Below are 12,697 nucleotides of genomic sequence, written 5' to 3'. Positions count from 1 at the left end.
ACATTAGGCAGGTGCTTTTAATATTGTGGCTGTTATAAAGACCTGAATCTGTAAAAGAGAGGCAGTTTTTATTACTAGAGATTGACTAACATTTCGTCAAAAAACATTTTGATTATGCCTGACCCGGTACTCTGGTGTCGGAATAATTAGCGCACAGCAGGCATAACATGCAAACAGAAAAAATCAGTGTCAGAGCGATTCGTTTTTACACAGTTTTCAAGTTGGATAACATTCAAGTTAACTAGTTTTATATATCTCGTACCTGCGATAGTTAATACAAATATATAGGAAAAAAGTTGATTACCTGTGGCGTCTGTCTGTTCCTAGAGATGTATGGAAACTAACACAATCTACACAGTGTCAATAATATGAAGCCACAATATACAGCAAAATTAGATTTAAAAAATGGTGAAAAATTGCAAAAAAAAAAAACCCAAAAAAGACCCTTACCATATCGGAGGAAGTAAACGACAATCAAAAGAGACAAAGATTTTGAACAGTTTTATGTTAGAAAGAGCACCCATTTGACGTTTGGTCACGACAATGACTCTCTTCAGTGCCGGCTATGTCATCACGATGTATAACTAATACGAACCAAAAGCCAGACGAACATCGTGATTTCTTTTTTGTAAACATTCACTCATCACAGCAAACTACAAGAGATTCATGATGACCCTTTTAAACACTATCATACAAACCACATCTTGATTCATATACACCCTCCTTATTATAAACCACACAACCAAACAGTGTGCTAACTACATATTTCTGATCAAAGATGTGGGAAAGTAGTTTAATGCTATAACATGTTTGGAAATGTTCAAATTATTGCATGGATATTTCAAATTTAACAGTTTGACATAGCAGGATAATGTGAATGATATCAGTGTGTTTATCATGTGTTCAGCAGGATACACTCATGATAATAGTTCGGCTCTTTTCAGAGGTTCGGTCAAAATCTGAATATCACCAAGTCACAGTTCACCACCACTGTGAACATTACTAAAACATTAAAGAAAAAACAGTATTAACACAAACGAAATAAAACACACATCTGGTTTTCGAACAATGGGTTTTAGGTTTAGAAAGTTATTCTTATCTTTGTGAATGTAACAATTTTTTAATTTTATTCTATCTTTTTCTGTGTCAGAACATACTTGGTTTTTTTTTGTTGTTTTTTTAGTAGTAGATTAGGGGTCATAAAAATGATGTTCATAGAGGCAGGACAGGAAACGACACTCTTCAACTACAAACTAAAACACAGATGCTCTGATTGTACCACTCTCACCTACATGAGGTTTGCCCACCAACAGATCAAAACACATTTCTATAGAAAACAGACCACAGCCAGGTTTCGTTGAATCAGACGAATATCCAAACTTGTACTGTGTGATCATACATGGTGTTTAACTAACCATTGTTTTATTTTTGTTCATACACAAAACTGAAAAAATGAATATGTATATGTATCAGATATATATATAAATTCCTTTACATAGCATATCGGCTGCTGTGTTTTTGTTTCATATATTTAGGTATTGATACATATCTTTCATATACAGTAAATATTATAAAATATATATAATATATATAAATATACATATACTCTATTATACAACACACACACACACACAACATTTTTAAAATCATGAGGGTTAGACTCTATTTTACCATAAAATATTGTTCATCCACAATTCACACCCATCTGTACAAATGTTTAGCCAACCCAGTCAAGTATATTACCATAGTTACATTTCAAAAGGAAGTTAAATGATACAAAGATAAAGATATTTTCACCCATCAAGAGCAGTTAAAGTCTTAAAAGTCGTCAGAAGAACTATAACACTGTATCGTGTAGAGAATGTGGTGTGTGAACTAGGAGGGTCAAAAACTCTGTGTTGGGGAGGATTACACCAGAGATGTGTTTATCTCAGCAGGGACAGTCTTTTTAGGAAGGGTCAAATCAGGACACTGAACCTGGTAAAAATACAATTTCACAACACACTTGCTTTGTTTTGTTTTTTGCTGCTGGCGGCCAAATTGGTAAGTTACAAAGCAATTTTGTGCTATGGCTTTGTTTCATTTTCCAGTTTATTTTTACTCATTGCGAGATCTACTTACTCAGGTTCAGGTCTCCGTTTCTGAATTCAAAAAAGAAATTTCCAGGCATAGAAATGTCATGAAAATAAATCTGGAAAGTCTTGAAAAAACATTATTATAATGAATGTATATAACTCTATCTCAGAAGCTGCTTACAAAATCTCAGCTATCTTTGTTAATGTTTGGATCAATTTTTTTATGTAATGATGAAAAAAAAAATGAGGCCAATCCTATAAATCAATCAATCTTCAGTAACAATGACCAAAACGTGAATTCGAACACAAATAGTGAGATTCAGTGAGCGTGTTTTATCTAATGATAAAAAAAAAAAAAAAGCGGCTGAAATTTTTTAGCATGTATTTTAAAAATAAAAATCATGCAATTTTACACATTGATTTTGGACTAGCAGATAAACCTTCAAACAAATAAAAGATCAAATGTTTGGTTCACACATATCTCTCTGTTCATATATTTCATCTTTCATTTGCTTCGGTGCGTCTGCTGCTGTTCTGGACGTCTCTCAGTTCATATTTAAAAAAATATCAACTAACTGATATTAGGCTTTATAAACCATCAAGAGTCTTTATCCGTGCAAAAACCTGTTGATGTTCATCAGGTGTGTTTGGTGAATCAGTGTCAGTGATGGAGGGAGATTCTGTCACTCTTAACACTGATCTTACTGAAATACATAAACATGAAGAAATAGTCTGGAGATTTGGAGCTGAAAAGTTCCTCATAGCTAAAATCACCAGAGATAAACAAACCCTTGATGGGAGACTGAGAGACAGACTGAAGCTGGATAATGAGACTGGATCTCTGATCATCACAAACATCACAACTCAACACACTGGACTCTATGAAGTAAAGATTAGTGAAGGAAGACGGTCAACAAAATCATTCAATGTTTCTGTCTTTGGTGAGTACAAAAATCACTTGTCCTGTCATTATTTTTGACAGCATTTTTCTGTTAAAATGTGTTCATTATTTGAGTTGAACATGTTTAAACCATAATTTTTACAAGGTTGTAAGGTTTATGATGTGTTAATAAAATCCATAAACATATAAAATATGAACCCCTAATGTTCATGTCTTATGGCCTTAGTATTGAAACACTGGGAACTTTAATGTTTATGAATCAGCCCTATTCACACTTTAGTGCCTCACTTTAAACCATTTTTTTTTCTTTCTGGAGGAACATGTGAAAATATTAACATTAATAGTTTATTTACCTATTAAAATGTAATAAAATTGTATACAATTATCATTTCATAGTTTGAGATGACAGAAACACTCACTGACAGTCAACATACAATGCTGAAAATAAGATCACGTCCCCTTGGAATTATAAGGTTCTATCTGACATTTTTGTCAAAATTGAGGTATTCACATATTCTTATTCTGTGTCAACGTACTTACATTATGTGATAGATTTTTTAATGTTTTGTACATTATGGGACTTTTTATTTAAAAAAAAATAACCATCTTACTACACAGTCGAATGGAAAACAAAAACTTTGAAGCTCAATATCTCAAAACTACTCGGAATGCAGATAGAACCTTATAATTCCAAGTGGACGCTGTGTAGATTTAACCATTTTAGTTTATTCTCTCATGTTTTCAGCTCGTCTGCCTGTCCCTGTCATCATCAGTAACTCTTCACAATGTTCATCATCATCATCATCATCATCATCATCATCACAGCAGAATTGTTCATTGTTGTGTTCAGTGGTGAATGTGGGTCATGTGACTCTCTCCTGGTACAAAGGAAAACAGTTTATTGTCCAGCATCAGTGTGGTCTGATCTCAGCATCAGTCCTCTCTCTACCTCTGGAGGTGGAATATCAGGATAATAACACATACATCTGTGTGATCAACAATCCCATCAGCAACCAGACCACACATCTGGACATCACTCAACTCTGTCAGACATGTTCAGGTACAGCAGCGCTGCTTTTTTTCACATTCACTTACATTAATATCTCTTCATCATCTAAACACTCTCCTTCATGTCTTCCAGGAGGCTCAGACTCTCTGATAGTGTTGATCTCTGCTGCTGGATCTCTGTTGATTGTAGCTGCAGTCATGATGTGCTGCATTTGCTGGACACACAGAAAAACTGATCCAAAAGGCAAGTATTATCTACTCCTTTTAACAAGTATTAAAACAAATAATAGTATACTTTAAAAAATAAATTCTACTTTAAATATTTAGCATTTATCACCTTTTTATAAAAATAACAAAATAATATGTGTAGATATGATTTTTACAGTTGTAATAATACTGGTCAGCGCTTTCAAATTCATATCACTCACACAAAAAACAAATTATATTTTTTTAGCATAATCTGCTGAGGTCTTTTTATGTGTATGTGTGGAAAAATTTAAATATCATATTAAATTTGATAACGCAGTTTTAAAAAAAGTGCAGTGTTAAACCTACTTAATTTTATGCATTAACTTTGACAGCCCTAATAAAATATTGTAGACTTTGAACTGAATTAAGACTGATTGTTGTTTTAATCTGATGTTGTTCAAACAGTTCAGACTTGTGAAGACACACGATCACTTTTGCTGTAATGTTACATCATTTATCCAACATCCTTTGAAAGAAATGCACATAAATCGGTAAGATAATTCAGTTGCTTACTGAACTGAAATCCTATTTAAACTTCTTCTTCTTCTTCTTCAGTTCTTCAGACTGGTCTGACTTGGGTTGCTATATCCTTTCTAACTGATTCGGCTTACGGTTTTCCATAAACCAGACTTTCAAAACACCAGCTAAATCCCATAGACTTTCACTGATGGGGTGAACATTTTATACAATAAGACTTATGGTGTATTTAAGCTGTCTACTGCCACAGCAAAGCTTAAAACTATCTACTGAGAATACAGCTAAAACCAGCCTAAGCTGATCGGTTGCTTTGGCTGGTCTCCCAAACTGGTTTTAAAGTGGTTTTGGCCACTGTCACGCTGGTCTTAGCTGGTTTTTAGCTGGATTACCATCGAAACATGCTAACAACATGCTAGTAACTTGCTATTTACTATACTTTAATTATCTTTCTTATCTTTCTGCTTTACTTATCTTTCTTTTTACATTACCTTTTTGTATATTTGTATAGTTGTACTTTATATTTTATTATCTGTATTTTAATGTTCTACTGTTAGTGTTATCTGTATGCACCAAGGGTCTGAGAGCAACACAATTTCAATTCTCTGTATGTATGTACTGTACATGTGGAAGTATTGACAATAAAGCAGATTTTTTTTTTTTTACTGAATCAACTGGTTTTAGCTGGATTAGCATAGAAACATGTTAACAACATGTTAGTAATTTGCTAATCATGCTAGAAACATGCTAGCAACATGCTAGTAACTTGTTAATCATGTTAGCAATATGCTAGTAACTTGCTATTCATGTGAGCAACATGCTAGTCTTTTGCTAATGCTGGAATCATGCGAGCGACATGCTAGTTACTTGCTAATCCTGCTGGAAACATGCTAGCGACATGCTAGTCACTTGCTAATCATGCTAATGACATGTTAGTCATTTGGTAGTCATGCTAGCAACATGCTAGTAACTTGATAATCATGCTAACAACATGCTAGTCACTTGCTAATCATGTTAATGACATGCTAGTTACTAACTAATCATGCTAAGAACATGTTAATGACATGCTAGTCACTTGCAAATTATCCTAGGAACATGCTAGTCACTTACTAATCATGCTGGAAACATGCTAGCGACATGCTATTCACATGCTAATCATGCTGGAAACATGCTAGCAACATGCTAGTAACTTGCTAATCATGTTAATGACATGCTAGTCACTTGCTAGACATGCTGGCAACATGTTAGTCACTTGCTAATCATGTTAACAACATGCTGATGACATGCTAGTCACTTGCTAATCATGCTAGGAACATGCTAGTCACTTCCTAATCATGTTAGGTACATGCTAATCACTTGCTAGTCATGCTAGCAACATGCTAGTCACTTGCTTATCATGTTACAACAACATGGACTAGTGACATGACTAGTGACTTGTTAGTCATGGGGGGGGGGAGCAACATGGGCTAGTCACTTATTAAACATCCCTAGCAACATGCTAGTCACTTGCTAATCATGCTGGAAACATGCTAGCAACATGCTAGTAACTTGCTAATCAGGTTAACAACATGCTAGCGAAATGCTAGTAACTTGCCAATCATGCTAACGACATGCTAGTGTCTTGCTAGTAATTTATAAATCATGATAGCAACATGCTAGTCACTTGCTAATCATGCTGGAAACATGCTAATGTAATTGCTAGTCACTTGCTAGTCATGCCTGGCAAAATGTTAGTCACTTGCTAATCATGTTAACAACATGCTGGTGACATGCTAGTCACTTGCTAATTATGCTGGAAACATGTTAGTCACTTGCTAATTCTGTCTGAAAAAACATGCTAGTGGACATGCTAATTTACTATTTCTTATCTATTTATCTATCTATCTTTCTGATAGATTTTATTGCCTTCAAAACTTTCAAACTATTTTAATTAGTTATATCTAAAAAATCCTCAAACTTTAAGCTTTTAAAACAACTTCAAACTTTCTGGCTCTGACTCGTGTGTAATCCTTTGTGTGAACTTAAGTCAGGAAGACAAATGCAATGTGAGAACTAAAGAAATGGGTCACAGGTCTGTTCTGACACAACTGTCAACGCTGTTGTTATTTATGCTTTTAAAAATTTTGATTTCATTATTCTTATCAATATGTGATTTTTTTACTTTTGAATAATTAAATTTTTGCCACTGTGACGTTATTACTGGATACCTAATGTAACATGTGGACCCTGAAGTGAAAACACTGACAGCCCAGTCTCAAGCTGCTTCATGTTAGCTTATCTTATGTGCTTTGTGTTTTGTATAGAAATGTGAAGAGGATGTTCATGTGGTGTATGCTCCTGTCACTATAAGAGAAGATGATCTTAAACCTCTTCTAGTATCAGATCCAGCTGTGTCCTCGTCTTCACCAGGAATCTCCCGCCATAACTTCAGATTCTAAGTCAATGGTTGAGTTTTAGGATTAGTGAGAATCACCACATATATCTGTATGTTGGCTCCAACAAAAATAAAACAGATGATATGAGGCAAAAACTTTTTAACAGTGTGATATTCAGAGATAGATTAATGAAATGGTCCCTAAAAATCTTGATAAAAGTTACTTTGTAGTACAAAGACTTGTATCTGCATCAGGATCATACATCCCAATTTAGCATTGTTGTCTGACCCTTTCAGCCTCAAAACAAATTCAGAGCACATATGTTTATCTATAAAACTCATTCATTTACCTCTGTACAGATGTGGTTTGATTCGTTGGGTGGAGAAGCATCTTCTGCATCAGTCTATTACTGGATGTTTGTGGTTGATGCCAGTTTATATGTCTGAGGTGTAAATAGTGTGTGGTGGTATTATTCATTAATTTTTTTTTCACCAATATTTTTTTTTTTACATTCCTGCTCATATGAAAAAAACATTGTTTTGACTTCTGTCCTACCACAAAAAAAAAAAAAGGAAAAACAGCTTCATCACTGCTGGCCTTTGTGAAAAGCATTTTAAAAATAACTATAAATAAATACAAAGTAGTCATCACAACAGACTGTGCTCCTTTCTGAGAAGAATGTGCTTGGCTCAAATTTTGGTAAATTTTCAAACAACTTTTAGCCAGTTGCAGTTGGTTGTAATTACAAAATTATTCAAAAGTGCCCCTCTCAGACCAAATAGCAAAGATATTGTGGTCAATAAAAACAAAACACAATTAAATTATAATTACAGTAATGACAATGTGTACAAAACAATCAGTAATTATTCACTCAAAAGTCAGAAAAATTCCTGTTTTATTTTGACATAATCTGTCAAACAATAGTGGCAGTGCTAGGGCGGGCTTGACGTGGCTATAGCCCCATCAGAAGCTTGACAGCCCCCTCCAACAGGCCTCCTCAACAATTGCGCTAATGATGTTCTTGTGTTTTGAGGTGTCAACTTTCATTAAACACTGAAAAATAAAAATTAAAAACCTACATGAAAAAAAACACACACAAAAACCAAATATGTGGGCCTATAAAAACACACACAAAACTGATAGTATGGGGATATTATTGTTCCCATAATAATCATATTCTCTTGAAAGTGTAAAACATGCAAAGTCTCTAAGTTTTCTTTAAATATATATATATATATGTGTGTGTATATATATGGTCTGTGAAGTATTTTCATTCATTTAAAGGCTATAATTGCAATACTATTTTAGTCCAAAACTTTAAAGGGGTCATATGATGCGATTTCAATTTTTCCTTTCTCTTTGGAGGGTTACAAGCTCTTGGTGAATCAATAAGGTCTGTGAAGATGCAAAGACTAAATTCTCAAATCCAAATATTCTTTATAAAAGAGATATTCTTTATAAAGTTAAGACTTGTCCATGCCCCCTCCTTCGTAGAATCTGCCTCTGCTCACTCTAGGCCTCTGACCTCCGCTCACTCAAGGCCACAGTGTGTGAGAACGATGTGTTTTCATTGAGGGAAAGCGAAAAAACAAAAGAAAAAAAAAACTACTTTGTTTTTTGCCTTCCCCAAAAGAAGACATGACAAGAAATCATGTTTATATCACGTTTATAATGGGTTTTATGTTTATGTCTTGTCGCTCCGGCCGGACAGGGCATCACAATATGTTAAAGGGCATAACATTTCCATCACACGCTTGAGGTATTCGGCCAATCATAATGCACTGGATAGCTGGCCAATCAGAGCACGCCTCGTTTTTCAGAGCGACGAGCCTTGTTAAAAGTCAACATGTTTCAGAAGACGTGGCATAGAGGAGAAAACAATAATGTACAGTATGTGGAAAAAAAATGTGTGTTTTTTTAACCTTAAACCGCATAAACACATTTCATTACACCAAATACACCAAATAATGTTATTTTTAGCAGCATCATATTATCCCTTTAAATGCCATTGTTTAACAAAAAAAAAAAAAAAAAAATCTTCAGATGTTAGCTTTCAAATTTCATGCCATTTGTAATTTCACAGTATTTTCACCTCCTAAATTACACGTGTGAAGTCACAATTCTATAATGGTACAATTTACTCAGGCCGATGACATTTTTTGTATGACATATTTTTAGAATAATTGTACATAAATGGGTTAAGCAAAACAAGTTTTTTTTTATTTCTGAGAACTTTTTAACTGCAGGCAGATATAGGCCTACATTATAGGTACAGTACAAATATCTGGAACCTCCCTTATTCTGTTTCTACAAGAATACAAGAATAAACACTATTTTCTTAAAGAATAAGATAAAGAAGTACAGTTGTCCCTTATTTTCCATTTCTGAAGTAAGTTAATTGGCAATTATGATGTAATTTTATGTTTTGACTCCCCATAACATATCACCTTGCTCATAAAAAAGATAAAAAAATAAATAAAAAAATAAAAAAAAAAAGTTATAAATAAAAAAATGTATAATAGAAAGCACAAAGGCGGCACTAAAATGCCAGTATTAAAAAAAAAATAAAAAATAAAAAAAAATGAAGTGGCCAGGTCTAAGACATAAAACTCCAGGGCTGAAAATTAGTCCCACTCCGGCCCTGGTTTCTTCTCATGTTTTTCACTTGACGGGCCACATGAGAAGTATTATTATTAAGTGAATAATTTAAGACAGTTATATAGGGGCTTACTGTTTTATTCAGCATTATTGTTTGAAAGGTAGTTCATCTCTCATTGTTTCTCATAGAAAGCAGTCTAATGCAGTGTTAGAAAGCATTTACTTTCACTTTCTCTTAAGACCTTTGTTGGATGCCCATGGTCTTTGGGCCCTCAGACGACACTGCATCACTCATCGGCATGATTCTGTCATTGACATTACTAAATGGGCCCAGGAATACTTTCAGATGCCAACTAAAGCTCTATCATGCAAAAAGGAAGCCAAATGTAAACATGGTCCAGAAGCACCATCGAGTCCTGTGGGCCAAGGCTCATTTAAAATGGATTGTTTTAAAGTGAAAGTGTTTTATGGTACTCTTCAGAGTCCAAATAGTCACCTATAGACAACATTTGGTACATCATTAAATGAAAATTACGTCAAAGATGACCACGAACTCTTCAGCAGCTGGAAACCAGTCTCAGACAAGAATGGGACCAAATTCCATCAGAAACTCATAACCTCGATGCCCAGACGTCTACAAACTGTGTTGAAAAGAAGAGGAGATGCTACACCTTGGTAAACATGCCCCTGTCCCAACTATTTTGAGACCTGTAGAAGGCATCAAATTTGAACTGAGCTCATTTTGTGCATAAAATTGTAACATTTCTCAGTTTAAACATTTATCTATGTTCTATTGTGAATACAATATTGGCTCATGTGATTTGAAAATATTTTAGTTTTCACTTTATTCAAATTAAAAAAAAAAAAATAATAAGTTCCAACACTTCCAGGATCCGGGTTGTATTTGAATCTTTTGACTCAGACCTCAGAAAAGACAATATTTATTTTGTTATGAATCTACTCTTTTCTTGAGCAAATTTTACATTCACAAATGCAAATTATCCAATTGTAAACCTGTCTTTGCTCTTTTTAAGAGAGATGGGAAACTATTTGAATATAATTTCCGAGTCTACAAGTAAGAAAGCAAGAAAGACTGTTAGAATTTGCTCCACATTTAAGGTCTTTGTGTAAGGGATCTTATGTAAATTAGCTTAATGACACTTTATTGTATTTATTTTTATTTGTTTGTTTTACTTTTTGTTGTTGGCTTTTCAAGTGTCACTACTGTTGATATTTTGTATTTTGTACTGTTGTGTATGTTCTTGTTTTCAGCAATAAATAAAGTGTACAATCACAATACCTGTGCTTAAGTTTTCATTTAAACTTATTTAATTATATTTTTAAATACCTAGTCACACAAGTAACATGAACAGAACAGTATTTCAGGTAAAATGCTTTCCACATGCAATATGCACATAATTCTACTATTAGCCCACATCAAACTGAATTGTACTAGTACTGGCATTCATCACTACACTTTGATGGGTAAATTACTTTTAATTAAGGGAGAACATCAACACACACACAATTTTATTTGTGCACATAACACTGAAATATATGGACTGCGCTGCTTTCATAGTTTTTTCCCCCACGCCAATTAATTTATTTTAACTACCACCAGATGGGGCTGTTGTCGAAACTCATGAAGCTTGTGATTTTTCCCCTGAACAGACAGAGGAGAGGGGAATAATTATGTGATTAAAATCATTCTAATAATTTTATAATATTTTACATTCTTCCTCAATATTTTAATATAATTTTAATCTTAAAAGAACCAGACTGTTATACTTCTGTGGTACTTGTAAACATACAATGTGATTCAGTTTGTCATACATCAGGATTTTCCCACATTTAAAACACTGTCAAATATTCAGGAAGAGGAAACAAACTCTCACCTCCTCAGTAAAACACAATTCCAGTCTTTAGGTTTTATTTTTGGCAGCACGAGGGGGATCTACCTGCAACATTAGGGCAGGATTACTTTTTTAATATTGTGGCTGTTATAAAGACCTGAATCTGAAAAAGAGAGAGTTTTTATTACTAGAGATTGACTAACAATTCTGTCAAAACGTTTATGATTATGCATGGCGCCATCTGGTGTTATGAATAATAACATCACAGCAGCATATACAACAGAAAACATCAGTGTTCAGAGGAGAACTGATTCGTTTTACACATTTTTCAAGTTGATAACATTCAAGTTAATAGTTTTTATATATCGTACCTGCGATAGTAATACAAATATATAGACAGGAAAGCACTGTTGGCGTCTGTTCATAGAGATGTCTGAAATAAAAGTCTACAAAGTGTAAATATGTAAGCCACAATGTAAGCAAAATAGATAAAACTGGTGAAAAGTTGCAAAAAACAAAAAAGACCCTTACAATATAGGAGTAAAAAAGACAATCAAAAGATTTGAACAGCTTTATTTAGAAAGAGCAAACATTTCAGTCACAATATGACTCTCTTCAGTGCCTGTACTCATCAAGATACTAATAATATGAACAAACAGCAGAAGAACATCTCTGATTTAAACATTCACTCATCACACAAACCTACAAGAGTGTCATGATGATATTTTTAAACAACATCATACAAACCACATCCTGATTCATATACACCCTCCTTCTTATAAACACACAACCAAACAGTGCTAACTACATATTTTCTGATCAAAGGTGTGGGAAAGTAGTTTAATGCTATTACATGTTTGAAATGTTCAAATTATTGCATGTATTTTCAAATCTACAGTTTGTGTGAATGATAACATTAATTATATCATTTTTTTAACATAAACACTCAAACAAATACACTCATGCTAATATCACGGCTCTTTTCAGAGGTTCGGTAAAAACTAAACTAAATCAATCAACCCACCACAAACCTACTAAAACATTAAGAAAACATAAAAGAATAAAACATGTTTTTGGACAATGGGTGGTAGTTTTAAAAGGTGATTCTAAACTTGTGAATGCGATTATTGTGTTATTGTTTTCTCTTTCTTCTGTGTCAGACAC

General features: G+C 33.8%; 2 long non-coding RNA genes across 2 annotated transcripts in view; one reads left to right on the top strand and one right to left on the bottom strand.

The window, feature by feature from the left end:
• The window catches only part of LOC122144892, a 316,590-nt gene that overhangs the window by 289,944 nt on the left and 13,949 nt on the right, over window positions 1-12,697 (bottom strand). The gene's annotated exons all lie outside the window — the stretch shown is intronic.
• On the top strand, window positions 4,667-7,206 carry LOC122144896. Its single transcript, XR_006159909.1, has 2 exons — window positions 4,667-4,724; window positions 7,011-7,206. It is a non-coding gene; the product is annotated as an uncharacterized LOC122144896 (long non-coding RNA).

Source organism: Cyprinus carpio, unplaced genomic scaffold (assembly GCF_018340385.1).
Source record: "Cyprinus carpio isolate SPL01 unplaced genomic scaffold, ASM1834038v1 S000006795, whole genome shotgun sequence".
NCBI classification, from domain to species: Eukaryota; Metazoa; Chordata; class Actinopteri; order Cypriniformes; family Cyprinidae; genus Cyprinus; species Cyprinus carpio.
This window is presented reverse-complemented; position numbering and strand designations above follow the sequence as displayed.